Source organism: Porites lutea, chromosome 9, assembly GCF_958299795.1.
Source record: "Porites lutea chromosome 9, jaPorLute2.1, whole genome shotgun sequence".
Classification (NCBI taxonomy): Eukaryota; Metazoa; Cnidaria; class Anthozoa; order Scleractinia; family Poritidae; genus Porites; species Porites lutea.
The window spans coordinates 20,571,195-20,587,385 of record NC_133209.1 but is presented as its reverse complement, the minus strand read 5'-3'; the positions used below and the strand labels follow the sequence as shown (position 1 = coordinate 20,587,385).

Sequence of the window (16,191 nt, the reverse complement as noted above, 5' to 3'; positions counted from 1 at the left end):
ATGTATAATTCTAGATCATTTGATCCTAAACACAATATTTCCCCCCATTAGTTGCAGACTACTTACAAGTAATAATTTCGTTGACGCAAAGGGTGTTAGACAAACAAATATAAAACGTTGACGTCGACACACAAGAACTCGCCTGATCATGACCTCATTAAAACTACGCCCTTTCCAAGGGCAATGACAAACTGATCATGGGGTGATTTACTACATCTGAGCTCCGAGTTGAGCTTCCTAAGTCATGAATTCAAGATTTTAACGCTTCAAAATCCTCAATTCAAGATTTTTTTTAGCTCGATCACAAATCTGAATCATGGAACGTCACCCTCTTGCATTAAGGATTTTGGAAGGTTAAAATTTGAAATAAAAATCCTGAATACAAAATAAATTCTCTTTCCACAATCGTGTCTCCAGGATATTGCATGGTCTTTCACGGTTTTGGCAAATTTGCAAATGTCATAACTCCACTGAAACAATTCTTTTACGAACCTCAGTATCATATGTGGTAATTGAAGGAATCTTTTTCAGGACTCCCAGCCTTTTACCATGTTCAAAATGGAAGAAAGCACGCACACCTCTAAATAGAATAACACAAAAGAAAGTAGTAAGACATATGAGATTTTCAAGTTTTCGAGAAACAACTAGAAACTTTTGTTAAAGTCATTGAAAGTAATGAATACCTATGCAATAAATTTATTGCTCTTGACGTGCTACTTATTTCATCTGCACATTTATTCAACGAGCTTAAAAAAAATTACCATCTCTCATATTTTCACCAATTTATACCTTGTAGCAAACTATATGTACTTACATTATTATGGCAAACTTGCTGAAGCATTTAATGGCTACTTCGAAACAAACGACAGTATACACTCCTATAATACAAGATCAGCTTCAAAAATACAAATGTATTTTAAAAGAACAAATTATAAACTAAAAATTTCCTTTTCAGTATAGAGGGGCAATTATATGCAGTAGTTCACCAAATGATTTAAAGTAATTAAGATAAAGCAGCTGACTGTATAAAGCATTTCACTTAGAAGTACACTGAATCAGGTGATATTTCTCTTTGATACCTGATTTATATAAAAAGTGAAACTCATTATGCCACCTTTCATCAACTAAGTGAAGAAATCATTGGGGAACTTTAAGAGAGCTCATCAGAGCTTGCTGTATTTCCCTTTGCCAGCTACATTATATCATGGTGCTCTTGATGATGTATGTTAGGTTGGCAATAAACAACAAAGGTATACACTTAAAACGGTAAAGAGAAAAAAAAAGAATAAACAAAAAAATGAGAAAGAAGGGAAAAGGAACGTAATTGCACAAGTAATGCTCACAAACGCTAGGAAGTTTACAAGAAGGTCAACTGGTTGATATTTTCAACATCTCTGCTTTTGCCGAAGCTAAATTACGCTTAGTCATTTCCCTACTGTTCAGGCTCATTTGCCTCCTAATTGTCGAATAAATATAATACATTTCTTATTTGTGGTTTTCATATTCTGAACCGTATCGATAGTTTATTTAATTCATAGCTTTTAATTTCGCAATACTGATTTCATAAGTGTACATTACGTGATAATGCTCGATGACCAAGGCCAAATATTCCATAACTGTTAGTCGTTTGGGTCAATATGGACCCATTCATATTATCCTTCCCGGACCCAATTAGCTACCGCAAAAATATAGCTGCTTTCAAACTCAGTTACCATATCGCCGTCAGTCAACGTTTTTTATTACAATTTTGAAGGAAAACGTATTTCTGCGTGCATTGTTGGGTGCCTTTAATACCTCATTAACCTGAAAATGAGGTCATTATTTTACGCAAAGTTTTTGCCGAGTCAACTGCTGTCGAAAAAGCGCAGTCATAATAAACGCTATATAAGTAATTCGAAAGGACCCTGTTAATTGCTCCCATAGTATCCTGCTCACTTCTACAATCCGGCTGCGACTCGTCTTTAGTGAGTAATCTGGACTACCAAGGTATTTTAGTGATTGTCCCAATCTGTATTTGTGTAAAATGTAAAACAAACCAGTCTAGATTTATTTTTTTAATGCCGTTTTTCGAGATACAGATTATGCCTCAGTAATTTTTAACACTAAACTGTAAAACATTGTCGCGATTTTGGTGAAGTGTAGTTGTCATGAAGTCTGTCTTAATACTAGCGTTGGCTTTTTTGGCTTTTCGGGTCTTTCGAAAAACGAACGCTACGAATGATGCGCTACACTTGAAAAAAAGGAGGCAACAAATTGAAGAAATTCATGATGCGAATTTTAAGCAAATTTTAACGTTTTCTTATTCTTTTTCACTTTTCATTTTCGTCGTTATGACGTTTATTGTTGAATAGGCAAGTTTCCTATTCCCGACGGCCCTGGGACGAGCACGATTGCGAGGCTAATGGGGGTCAACTTCTTTGCAAAAACAAATACAAACGTAGGTAATTTGCCGCTGAGTCTCTGGAAAACGATAGAAACCTTAAAAAGAGTAAGATTTCAATGTTTAAACTTTACCAGTAAGCCAAAGGGATATCTGTTGCAAACAACAAAAATGTGGGAAAAGCTGATCGTACTCAAAAGAAGAAGGAAAAAAGCGACGAAGGCAAAAGAAGAAGTAAACTTTTTAAGCTTGAAAAGGGCAAAGTTTGTTAAAATGACAATAGTTTAATTTCTTTAATTATTTAACTCCCATGTTAAACCGATCAGTATATCGTCTGTCTAAAATTCTGTGTTCGAGTTCTTGTCGAGTGAAGTGTGCGTACGTTTTTCTTTATGGGACTGAGTATTTTGATAAATAATGTAAGCTAAAATAAAACTGTAAGCTTTTGTATAAATGAACTTATAGTATTTATCATCTTCGTTTAAACCGATTTAACTTCCTTACAGTGCAAGGAATTTATGCAGAACGTCTGCCCCGTCGGTTTATTTATTTATTTAGTTTTTCAAATACACAAAATTTTGCATTCACTCCGTTACAAAAACATGTCAACTAAAAAGAAGGTTTCAGTTTAACTTACAGGCTTTCGACAAGTACGTACACTCCAATGGAAGGTATGGCTTAAATAAGTTTTATCGAGCACTGAAAATAACATTAAAATGGCTTCAGGGTATTACGCTATTTAAAGATTTTGAAACCATCTTCGCATTCTCATTGAAGATCATTGAACTCACTCTGGCACCGACCACTATTTCTGTCAATTTCTGTTTAGGCTCGTTTTTCTTAGTGATGACGAGCTGGTTTTCCTTTTGCTGTTTGAAACAAAGATTTCTCAAGCCTGTAAGTACGTTTTGAGACCTCCAAAACCTTTGAACGTTCCAAATGTTCCTTTTTTTCTGCAACTTATCCGCAGTTTTCTCATGTTTGTTTGTCTTCTTGGTGAGAAGTGACCCGCTTTAGCCTCTCTTTCGCGCAAAAACAAGCACTCGTCCTAGGCCGCCCGGGAATACGAAACTCGCGTTTTTACTGGTGGAATCCATACTACAGCCTTTTTTTCTCCTGAAAATAGTTTAAAAGGATGCTTTCAAAGCGAAATAAATCTGCCAATAATGAAATCATAAGAGAAATGAACATTGTTGTAAATTGAATTTGACATTTGTCATTGGTCATCTCAAAAAGCCTGAATTCAGTTAATGCTTAAAAATGAATTTAATAAACTGATGCTATATATAGTTTAAGCTTAGAATTCAATGGTTTTTCTTTTTCTAATATGACTGTCAAAACTCGGGTAGCCGTGGTTAGCCAATAATTTATAGGAAAGACTGCTATTAAGTTTGGCAGTCATTTTAATTTATTCAACTTTAAAGTTCGAGGACCTGAAACGACCCCCTCCCCCTTCCGGACGGTCTTAAAAGCGTTAATGATTGGGGCGCTCATCTTGATTGAAGAAATCTTTTATTCCTTAGAAACGATGAAAGGTGCTGTTATTGTGATCTTGGCTTTATTGTCGTGTTTTCAAGCTTCTCCGGTAGGTCATACCCATTCAGTTATTTCCAGCAACGGATGTTTTTTTCATGATGGGAGTACTTGTCGGAAATGAAATGTTCAATTCAGGCATTACCATGAAGGAGATGAATTACGACACTTAGCTAAAGTACCTGAGAACTGGTCAAAGAAATGACTGACTAAAAATAATACTGCTTAAGACAGTAAAGGAATGCTTAGCCCAGAAAGCAGATGCATAAATGGCCCCAAGAACCAGTCTGTACCCTTGGTATACACGTTTCCTACGACTTATTTAAAGCAAGCCAACACCCTTAACTTTGAAGAAAAGGTCTGTTCTTTAGAAAAAACACTCAAAAATTGGATAAAAAGAAAGCTAACGAAGATTCTTAAAACGGCGGTTTCAATTATTCTACAAATTCTGTCTCTGCTGTTTGTGAATTTGATCTTGGAAGAAATATTTATTTGTTTTGAATCAAAGCTATATATGGCTTAAACATTTGGATTGTACTTTTTGCGTTAAAAATCTTTAAAAAATAAAATAACATGTAAATGCCTGTGATTGTCATCTGACATTTTCCACACAGAAATCTCTTTACTCATAACTCATAAAAACAGGACAACTTCGTACAAGTTGAAAACAGTCTTTTTTTTTAGCTTCTTTGTTTTCATCCTTTTTTACTGGCGATGATGTGCTTCCAAACCAAATTTACGTAATTCTCATTTTTGTATACTTCCACAGGTTGGTGGACATAAGCCTTTAGGTAAGTAGAAGTTTCCAATGAACGCTTGCAGATGAGGTTTGCTTCGTTAGATCCTTATATATGGAATTAAAGTTTTCTTTGACACACGACTGTTAAACTACAGTCCCAAACAAAAGTAGTTGGGAAGGTTGTACAACTTAAAAGTAGTCCATTTTAATCCTTTAAAAAAGAGAGTTTTCTCTTTTGCTCAATATCCCCCTCCCCGCTATTTAATGTTGGGATATAACAGAACAATTACGCGCACAAACATTAATAAAAGTTTTGCTCAACATTGCGCCAGGGGCGGGGGAAGAAAAGGAAAAAAAGCAGCCTTCCCAACACTTTTGACGATGATTGTAGGTCAGTATCCAGTATCTCATTATCGCGGAGCTCCACGAGAGCGTAGCCGCTTACCAAAGAAAATGTGGTAATCTACCGATCCGAGAAATTTTGGTAATCACGTGACCGTCCGCCCGTCAGCCCGCCGTACGTCTGCACCACTGGCATACCAATGTAAAATAACTCAATAAACAGGTATGGCAACCCAAATTCAACTCGATGTTATTTTGGCGGGAAATCGCATAGCCACCCACGTCTTATAAAGCAGAGACAACTAAAGAGTCAATAAAGACGAAAACGGAAATCGGAAATTGTTTCTGTATAGGTGTTGTCTAAAGTAGTAAGCTTAGATTAATTGCCATATCGACAAATTTGGAATAAAGAGAAAGAGAAAGACAGAGAAAGAGAGAAAATAGGCGACAGGTCAGCGAAGCTCAAGAGAAAAAGAGCAACGAAGGGCAGAAGCGAGAGATAAAGAGCCATTTTTTGTTGGAAGAACAACATGAATTTGTAGTGGCGGTGAGAAAATGAGAAATGCCTGCGGCTACCAAGGAAAAAATTATCGGCATTGAAAAGAGTGAACAAGAGCATGTACGACATTTCCTCCATAAAACGTGTAACCAGGAAGTTTCTGGACGTTTGAAGTTGTAGTCGCGCAAAACAACGGCAAAGAAATGTTCAAAAAATTGTGCTGCACCTGCAAAGTTGTTTTTTGCTAATCAAATCTTATTGTTGTTTTTCACAGTTCTTGTTGCCTTCGCTGCTTAGCATTACATGATTTTATATTTAGTTTGAGCAAAGTATAAATATGATCGAGAGCTTCGCTTTTAGCCCTGGCTAAATCTATATATTATGTATGTGATATTTCATAAGTGTTTTGTAGGGACTCTACATAGGCTATCTACATTGAGTGTTTAACATTGATTTTTTTTATAAAACTTCATGATGCGCTTAAAAAACCCATAGGTATTGAAACTCCACGCACAGCCCTTGTCCCACGGTGGGAATATTATATTCACTGGTATGAACAAGGGTTAATAGTACTACGTTAACGCCTATTTTGCCTCTACAAGTGTCTTAAGGCCTGGTTGTTTAATATAGAGTACCACAAGCAGATTTAAAGACATCAAGCTCGTAGTTCAGTCGTAAGAATAAGTTTGTCTCAGTCGTGAAACCTAGTAGAATCACATTTGATGTGTTCGGTGGATCAAAAGTGTTATATAACGTCATACGAATTTCTGTTCCTGATTACGTCACAAAACGCGTTTTCTTCAAATTGGGTGAATTTCACATAAATACTCAAGTAGTTTAAGGCCTGGGCTAATGAGTTTACCTGTGTAAGATATATATGTCACGTGACCATTTTTCTAAACTTCTTAAATAGTTGAAAAACTGGTGGCGGGTTTTGAAAATCAAGCAATGTCATTTTTCTTATTCATATCAAACATTTCTCACATTTTACTTTAGGAATGACCGTCCATTGCACTTCAATAACAAATTATGAGGGAAAACTTAACTTTAAATGCCCGAATTTAATCTTCAATTATTTAAAACTTTAAATCCAAACTTCGCGTACATTCATTCCAAACGTAAAAAATTAGGTATGTTTATCCTCTATCAGAAACACCAATTTATTTATCCCAGTACAAGTAAATTCGTCACCAATGGGCCAATTTCCTTCTTTTTCAATTTTTCGTTCATGTCACGTGACCATAATTAAACGACACTTGGAGATTTTACTTTCGGGGAAAATTTACGTCGTTCTAGGTATCTTAGGGAGAGATAATGCCTGGCTATTTTATGCTTTGAACACATCTTCGACAACCCCCTGAGTATTTGAAAATTTTCAATGTCAAAAAAGTGTCAAACGATCCTATGTGACATTTTTCTGCCCGTTGGTATCATCCTATGCTTATCAGCCATAGGTATATTTGTTCACTCGCGTGATCTTTTAACTTAATCATAACGGTTCATGATAACACATGGACATGGTTAAAAGGCGGCACTTTATATCTCCTCGCTGGGAGCCTGAGAGAAAAGATAAAATAAGGAAAATACAGTTTTACTAAGTATTACTCATTTTTGATGAAATATTTTGACCGTTACAAGGCGAATACTACGAGCTACGTGACTTTGAGTGATGAGTAAAAAGTTAATTAAATAAATGCAATCGTGGATAGGAATCTGCTTGCTGTGTCTCACAAAGATAACAGAAACGGTTCTTCTCAACGAAATCCACTAAAGCTGTGGATGAGCTAAGCATTGATACACATAATTTGGTTTTTTTCTTCATTCTGCCCCTAAAATTATTAACGCCTTGGGAAGTAATGATCTATAATTTCATAACACCATCTTTCGAAAAGGAGACTTAAGTACATAGAGGCACCAAACAAAATGGTCAGCTGTGTTACCATTTCCAACAAGTGTTATGTAAACTAAGCGATACGTTATGTAACACTAATTTTCTTCTTTTATTGCAGTTTTTGGTCCTCCCGGTTGCTGTCAAAGTGGTGAAAGCTGTCCCACTTGTGCCGTCTCCAATTGCTTTGGCTCAACACCTGTATGCAGACCTTGCGCCTGTGGCTGTGGATATGAATGCGTTACTGCACCTTAAATTTGGAAAGAAAATGTCTTTCAATGGTGTTACTCTTCAACGACACACAACAGTCTGATCGAATAGAGAATACATTTTTTAATAACTGTAAATTTAAGTACTCAAAAAACATTAAAAAAATAGTTAAACCAGCTAAAATACCGAATTGCTCTGACTTTTAACGAGGTGAGAAAAAGTGTCGGCAGGTCAATTAGTATAGGTAATTACATGACTTCGAGTGCAATTTGGAATAAATAAGCACGAGTAAATTTTTCAAAGCCCAACAAAAGTGCACGAGCCCGTAGGGCGAGTGCACTTTGTGGTCTTTGAAAAATTTACAAGTGCTTATTTATTCCAAATTGCACGAGAAAAATCATGTGATTACTTATTAATAATATACACGAAAAACATAACTACAACAACAAATTTTGACAGCGCGCGCGTTTTTAGTTCATTCAACTGATTGGCTGAAACAGACTACTACCTTAGTTTGTCAAGTTCAAACTTTTTCGAGACCAACGCTTTCAAAATCATTCATCTAAGAACTTGGAAATGTGCGAGGATTTTTTCAGTGGTCACCAGCCTGCTGAAGATAACTTGCTTTACAATATTCAGCAAAAGTAAGTGTTTTTAAATTCATCCTCGATTATGAGAACTCGGCGTTTACAAGAAGCGTTTCCAAGAAGTACTGGAAGTATACTGCCGTTTTGAAATCAGGAGAACGCTTCGAGCAGGCAAAGATGAAAGACACTTGCTAAGGTTTTTTAACGACTGTACATCATTGTCTGTTCCTGAGACCCCATCATAGCTGGATTCATGGAAGAATTTTTGAGATTTAAAACCCGAAAATGAAGGAGGCAATTTGTTTTCTTTCGACGCTGCTATCGATGGGTGAGTAGAGCCACAGTTGTTGTGATGTCGGAAACTGCCAGTATTAATATAATATTTGCTTTTTCTCAGCGCTGGAGTTTTCATTATTTCATTTGGCCTACTGCAAGAGTCATCGTAGCTCTTCTTCGTCGGCTTCATCGTAGTCGTTAAGGAAATTTATACCTCTGTGGCCTGTGACATTGACGATATGTTCTGAACTTACAATCTTTGCTTTCTTCAGCTTCCTGGCTGTTGTTTTTTTTGCACAATGATTCGTAAATTTTTTCTTAATTTCTTTAAGGCTAGTACCAGCTACGGCTACTTTCATTATGTGAGTTATGGTATTTTCGCCCATTGGTTTAGTTTGGACCAGATGTTTAAATTTTCGGTTCCGTTTGCTACTGAGGTAGAAAAAATACAGACCATCGCATGGATGTTTTAATAGAGGTCTTTGCTCCACAAAAGACTCAAAGAGAGCAACAAATAACGTACGTGACTTGAAATCCCTGTTATTATCATGGAATTGTATCCTTGTTCATTTAAATGTCTGAAGAGTGCAGCTGTCATGGTTTGCGTCTGGTTAAATCTATATATTATCATGGTGCTCTTGATGATGTATGTTAGGTTGGCAGTAAACAACAAAGGTATGCACTTAAAAAGGCAAACAGAAAAAAAAAGAATAAAAGAAAAAATTAAAAAGAAGAGAAAAGGAACGTAATTGCAGAAGTAACGCTCACAAACGCTAGGAAGTTTACAAGAAGGTCGACTGGTTGATATTTCAAACATCTCTACTTTTGCGGAATCTAAATTACGCTTAGTCATTTTCTTAATGTTCAGGGTCATTTGCCTCCTAATTATCGAATAAATATAATACATTTCTTACTTGTGGTTTTCATATTCTGAACCGTATCGATAGTTTATTTAATTCATAACTTTTAATTTCGCAATATTGATTTCATAAGTGTGCATTACGTGATAATGCTCGATGACGAAGGCCAAATATTCCACAACTGTTAGTCGTTTGGGTCAATATGGGCCCATTCATATTATCCTTCCTGGACCCAATTAGCTACCGCAAAAATATAGCTGCTTTCAAACTCAGTTACCATATCGCCGTCAGTCACCGTCTTTTATTAAAATTTTCAAGGAAACGTATTTCTACCTGCATTGTAGTGTGCCTTTAATAGCTCATTAACCTGAAAATGAGGTCATTATTTAACGCAAGGTTTTTGCCGAGTCAACTGCTGTCGACAAAGCGCAGTCACAAGGAAAGCTATATAAGTACTTCGAAAGGACCCTGTTTATTGCTCCTATAGTATCCTGCTCACTTCTACAATCCGGTTGCGACTCGCCTTTAGTGAGTAATCTGGACTACCAAGGTATTTTAGTGATTGTCCCAATCTGTATTTGTGTAAAATGTAAAACAAACCGGTCTAGGTTTATTTTTTTAATGTCTTTTTTCGAGATACAGATTATGCCCCAGTACTTTTTAGCACTGAACTGTCAAACATCGTCGCGATTTTTGTGAAGTGTAGTTGTCATGAAGTCTGTCGTAATACTAGCGTTGGGTTTCTTGGCTTTTCGGGTCTTTCGAAAAACGAACGCCACGAATGATGCCCTACACTTACACAGGAGGCAATAAATTGAAGAATTCATGATGCGTAACTTAAGCAAAATTTAACGTTCTCTTGTTCTTTTTCACTTTCATTTTTTGACGTCATCGTGACGTGTTATTGTTGAATAGGCAAGTTTCGTATTCCCCGACGGCCCTGGGAAGAGCACGATTGCGAGGCTAATGAGGGTCAACGTCTTTGCAAAAACAAAAACAAACGTAGGTAATTTGTCGCTGAGTCTCTGGAAAACGATAGAAACCTTAAAAAGAGTAAGATTTTAAAGCTTAAATTTTACCAGTAAGCCAAAGGAATATCTGTTGCAAACAACAAAATTGTGGGAAAAGCTGATCGTACTCAAAAGAAGAAGGAAAAAAGCGACGAAGCCAAAAGAAGAAGTAAACTTTTTAAGCTTGAAAAGGGCAAAGTTTGTTAAAATGACAATATTTTAATTCCTTTAATTATTAAACTCCCATGTTAAACTGATCAGTATATCGATCGTCTGTATAAAATTCTGTGTTCGAGTTCTTGTCGAGTGAAGTGTGCGTACGTTTTTCTTTATGGGACTGAGTATTTTGATAAATAATGTAAGCTAAAATAAAACTGTAAGCTTTTGTATTAATGAACTTATGGTATTTATCATCTTCGTTTAAACCGATTTAACTTCCTTACAGTGCAAGGAATTTATGCAGAACGTCTGCCCCGTCGGTTTATTTATTTATTTAGTTTTTCAAATTTGCATTCACTCCGTTACAAAAACATGTCAACTAAAAAGACGGTTCCAGTTTAACTTGCAGGCTCTCGACAAGTACGTACACTCCATTGGAAGGTATGGCTTAAATACGTTTTATCCAGCACTGAAAATAACATTAAAATAGCTTCAGTGTATTACGCTGTTTAAAGATTTTGAAACCATCTTTGCATTCTCATTAAAGATCATTGAACTCACTCCGGCACCGACCACTATTTCTGTCAATTTCTGGTTGGGCTCGTTGTTTTTGTTAGTGATGACGAGCTGGTTTTCCTTTTGCTGTTTGAAACAACGATTTTTCAAGCCTGTAAGTACGTTTTGAGATCCCCAAAACCTTTGAACGTTCCAAATGTTCCTTTTTTTCTGCAGCTTATCCGCAGTTTTCTCATGTTTGTTTGTCTTCTTGGTGAGAAGTGACCCGCATTAGCCTCGCTTTCGCGCAAAAACAAGCACACGTCCTAGGCCGCCCGGGAATAAGAAACTCGCCTATTTACCGGCGGAATACATATTTCAGCATTTTTTCTCCTGAAAAATAGTTGAAAAAGATGCTTTCGAAGCGAAATAAATCTGCCAGTAATGAAATTATAAGAGAAATGAACGTTGTTATAAATTGAAATTGATATTTGTCATTGGTCATCTCAAATCCATGATTTCCCACAAAGACACCTTAAAAGCCTGAATTGAGTTAATGCTTAAAAATGAATGTAATAAATTGATGTTTTATATGTATTTTGAGTTTATAATTCAATGGATTTTTTTCAAAATATGACTGTCAAAACTCGGGTAGCCATGGTTAAGCCAATAATGACGAACACGTCACGAAGACTTAAAAATGTTGGCAGATGAATTATAGGAAAGGCTGCTATTAAGGTCGGCAGTCATTTAATTTATTCAACTTTAAAGTTCGAGGACCTGAAACGTCCCCCCCCCAAACGTCCGCACAGTCATTACCCTCAGACGTCGCGCAAAATCATACCCCCACCGTGGTACGGGGGTGGGGAGTGGATGGAATCCCTCTCCGGAGTTTTAGATGTTTCAGTATTTTGAAACGATCTTACCTTTAGCGGAAAGCCTTTGATCTTCTTAACGAAGAGAGGTATATTTTATGGGTGGTGGCGGTGCTGGAGGCCTGTGACGTCACCAACAATGGTCACCATCGTGGCCGCCATCTTGGATTTTAATTGGATGGTAATTTTTGTGCTTTACATAAAAAATAACATATAAATAAGCACTTTGCATGATTTTATCCACAAGATTTACTTTTATTGTTGAAAAAAGTTGAGAAAACATGTATTTTCACCCAATATTGGCTTGACCACCTGCTACTTAAGACGTCATATCTCGTAACCATAGCAACTGACCATCACTAAACTTGTCTCAAAATCTGTGCAAGGGATGAACGAACGGCTACTGAAATGTCAGGTGCTGATGTTTTATCCTCTAAGAAAAAAATCCATTGAGGGGGGTGGGGAGGGTGGGGGGTGGTTGCATCCTCCCCCCCTTGTACGTCCGAGGGTTAAAAGGGTTAATGATTCGGGTGCTTATCTTGATTGAAGAAATCTTTTATTCCTTAGAAACGATGAAAGTTGCTGTTATTGTGATCGTGGCTTTATTGTCGTGTTTTCAAGCTTCTCCGGTAGGTCATACCCACTCAGTTATTTCCAGCAACGGATGTTTCTTTCTCGATCTGAGTATGTGTCGGAGATGAAACGGGCAATTCAGGCGAGATAAGACCCTTAACATTACCATAATGGAGATGAATTACGACGCTCAGCTAAATTACCTGAGAACTGGTCAAAGAACTAGTCAAGGAAATGAGTGACTAAAAATAATACTGCTTAAGACAGTAAAGGAATGCTTAGCCCAGAGAGCAGATGCATAAATGGCCCAAGAACCAGTCTATACCCTTGGCATACACTTTTCGTACGACTTAAAGCAAGCCAACACCCTTAATTTTAAAGAAAAGGTCTGTTCTTTAGAAAAAAGACACTTAGAAGAAAGAAAGCTAACTTTAATTGCAAAATCAATATTGTCAAGACACTAGGCCGTTGTCTAAGCTCATATATCGTTCCTCATACTGACCGTATCTAAATCCCTCATAGACACAATTAATAACTTAAAGATTATCAAGTTCTCAGCCAATACGGAGGTCTAGAGTTCCTCATCGAATGCGATTACGATCCTAAGCTACTCAACTTAGAGGACTTCCCGGAATTCTATCACGCCATTTTAAATAACTGGCATGACTTTAGGAGTCTAACCTGTGACAAGCAATTTCCTTAAAAAAATAATAATAATAATTTGGAACAGCCGTAACATATGTATTGATGGAAAACGGATCTATATAAAATCCTGGTCTATAAATGGGATTCGTTGCATCGAAGACCTTTTAAATGCTAACCTTAAATTTCTTGCGTTATCAGAAATAAGAGAAAAATAGAACTTTGAATTTCCTCTCACTTAATACCGCCTTTTAAGAACCATACCAACTGAATGGAAAAGGGCACTACGTCTCACGGTGAATCAATCGAGCACGGTGAATCTCAAAAGTGCGAAACATCCTTGAAGCTTTTTTCCACAAAGGAAACCTATCCCATCAGACTTGACAAAAGCTTCTCGGCACCCACTGCTGAAGGCAGAATTTTAAATCATGGGTTCACCAAAGAAGAGGTTCCTAACATCTACATGCTTGAGTTCAAAATCTTGAAAGAACCAAAATTGATCATGTTCCATGTCAAAATTATTCACAATATTTTACCTACTTAATCTAGCCTCTTCCACGCGCGCTTAACTAATACTGATGTTTGTCTTTTATGTAACCTTGAGAGTCAATCCCTAAAACATTGTTAATTACTTGTGGTGTATTCTCTTCTCTTTGGACTTGTTTACCTAACTGGTGGCAAGAAAAATTTAATCAAAAACTGACTTTATCTGAAAACACTATTTTATACGGTTGACCCAAAGATGTGAAATAACTGGGAAGTTATTAATTACTGTTTGATTGTCCCCAAATATACTGTTTTTCCAACCAGCATACGCAACGGCGTCCTAGACTTTGACAGTTTTCTATTGCGTCTCAATAACAAAATTGATATTCTTCTCACCATAGCTTTTAGATGTAACCGCTTGCCGCAATTTTAAAAAAGATGGGCCAAACTTCTTTAGATATGTGAATGCTAGTGTCATCTCTATAATACATACTCCTTTAAGCTACACTGTACTGCTGTACTCTTCATTATTATTATCTTTGAAAATAGAAAATAGTTTGAATAGCTAAAAGAACATGTATTCGTAGTTATTTTTGATATTATTTTTGTTTCGAGCAAATACAATTATTTAAAAAGGAAAAGAAAAGAAAGCAGATGCATCGGGAAAAAAGGAAGAAGATTCTTAAAACGGGGGTTTCAATTATATTTTTACAAATTCTGTCTCTGCTGTTTGTAAATTTGATCTTGGAAGAAATATTTATTTGTTTTGAATCGAAGCTATATATGGCTTAATCATTTGGATCGTACTTTTTTGGAGAAAACATGTTTGGAGTGAATTAAATGGACTCAACTTTACGTCGTGCGTTAAAAATCTTTACTCAAAAAAATGAAATGTAAAATGCATGTAATTGTCATCTGACATTTACCACTCAGAAATCTATTTACTCATAACTCATAGAAATAGGACAACTTCATACAAGTTGAAAACAGCCTTTTTTTAGTTTCTTTGTTTTTATCCTTTTTTTACTGACGATGATGTGTTTCCAAACCAGATTTACGTAATTCTTATTTTTGTTTATTTCAACAGGTTGATGGACATAGACTTTTAGGTAAGTAGAGGTTTACCTCGTTAGATCCTTATATATTTGACACACGACTGTTTAACTACAATCCCAGACAAAAGTAGTGGGGAAGGTTGAACAACTTAACAGTAGAGTTTTCTCTTTTGCTAAATATCCCCCGTCCCCGCTATTCAGTATTGGGATATAACAGAAAAATTACGCGCACAAACATTAAAGTTTTGCTCAACATTGGTGGCGGGGCGAGGAAGGGTCCGCGGGAACGTTGTCCGCACCACTGGCATACCAATATAAAATAACTACCTCAATAAACAGGTATGGCAACCCAAATGCAACTCGATGTTATTTTGGCGGGAAATCGCATAGCCACCCACGTCTTGTGAAGAAGAGACAACTTACAGATTCAATAAAGACGAAAAAGGAAAGTGGAAATTGTTTCTGTATAGGTGTTGTTTAAAGTAGTAAGCTTAGATTAATTATCATGTCGACAAATTTGGAATATAGAGAAAGAGAAAGACAGCGAAAAAGAGAAAATAGGCGACAGGCCAGCGAAGGTCAACGAGAAAAAGAGCAATGGAGAGCCAACCTCGTCCCCAGGGAAAAGCGCCCTGGGGACGAGGTTGATGAAGAGCAAAAGTGAGAGATAAGGAGCCATTTTTTGTTGGAAGAACAACATGAATTTGAAGCGGCGGTGAGAAAATAAGAAATGCCAGCGGCTCCCAAGCAAAAAATGATCGGCAGCGAAAAAAGTGAACAAGAACATGTACGACATTTCCTTCATAAACGTGTAACAAGGAAGTTTCTTGACGTTTCAAGTTGTAGTCGCGCAAAACAACGGCAAAGAAATAACCCGCAAAGTTGTTTTTTGCTAATTAGACATATTGTTGTTTTTCACAGTTCTCGTTGGCTTCGCCGCTTAGCATTACAAGATTTTATATTAAGTTTGAGCAACCTATAAATATTACCGAGAGCTTCGCTTTTAGCCCTGGCTAAATCTATAAATTATGTACGTGATATTTCATAAGTGTTTTGTAGGGACTCTACATAGGCTATCTACGTTGAGTGTTTAACAATACAGTTGTACTAAGTATTACTCATTTTTGATCAAATATTTTTACCGTTACAAGGCGAATACTACGAGTTACGTGACTTTAAGTGATGAGTAAAGAGTTAATTAAATGAATGCAATCGTGGATAGGAAACTGCTTGCTATGTCTCACAAAGATAACAGAAACGGTTCTTCTCAACGAAATCCACTAAAGCTGTGGATGAGTTAAGCCTTCATACACATGATTCGGTTTTTGTTCTTCATTCTGTCCCTAAAAAGCATTAACGCTGTTGTAATAAGACTTGGGAAGCAATGATCCATAACTTCATAACACAAGCTTTGGAAAAAGAGGCTAAAGTACATAGAAACACCAAAAAAAAAAAGGTCAGGTGTGTTACTATTTCCCACAAGTGTTATGCAAACTAAGCGATATGTTATGTAACACTAGTTTTCTTCTTTTATTGCAGAGTTAGGTCCTCCTGGCTGCTGTCTAAGTGAAAGCTGTGCCAC

The 16,191-nt window shown here is 36.6% G+C and overlaps 2 long non-coding RNA genes across 2 annotated transcripts in view; both read left to right on the top strand.

The window, feature by feature from the left end:
- Nucleotides 1-1,919: 1,919 nt before the first annotated feature.
- On the top strand, nt 1,920-7,728 carry LOC140947724 (uncharacterized). Its single transcript, XR_012167000.1, has 4 exons — nt 1,920-1,986; nt 3,904-3,965; nt 4,683-4,704; nt 7,503-7,728. It is a non-coding gene; the product is annotated as an uncharacterized lncRNA (long non-coding RNA).
- Nucleotides 7,729-9,739: 2,011 nt separating this feature from the next.
- Nucleotides 9,740-16,191, top strand: part of LOC140947446 (uncharacterized) — a 6,666-nt gene continuing 214 nt past the window's right edge. The window contains exons 1-4 of the long non-coding RNA XR_012166968.1: nt 9,740-9,864; nt 12,421-12,482; nt 14,642-14,663; nt 16,149-16,191. The exon at nt 16,149-16,191 is cut by the window's right edge and continues 214 nt beyond it. This is a non-coding gene — a long non-coding RNA (uncharacterized lncRNA). The remainder of the gene's footprint in view (nt 9,865-12,420; nt 12,483-14,641; nt 14,664-16,148) is intronic.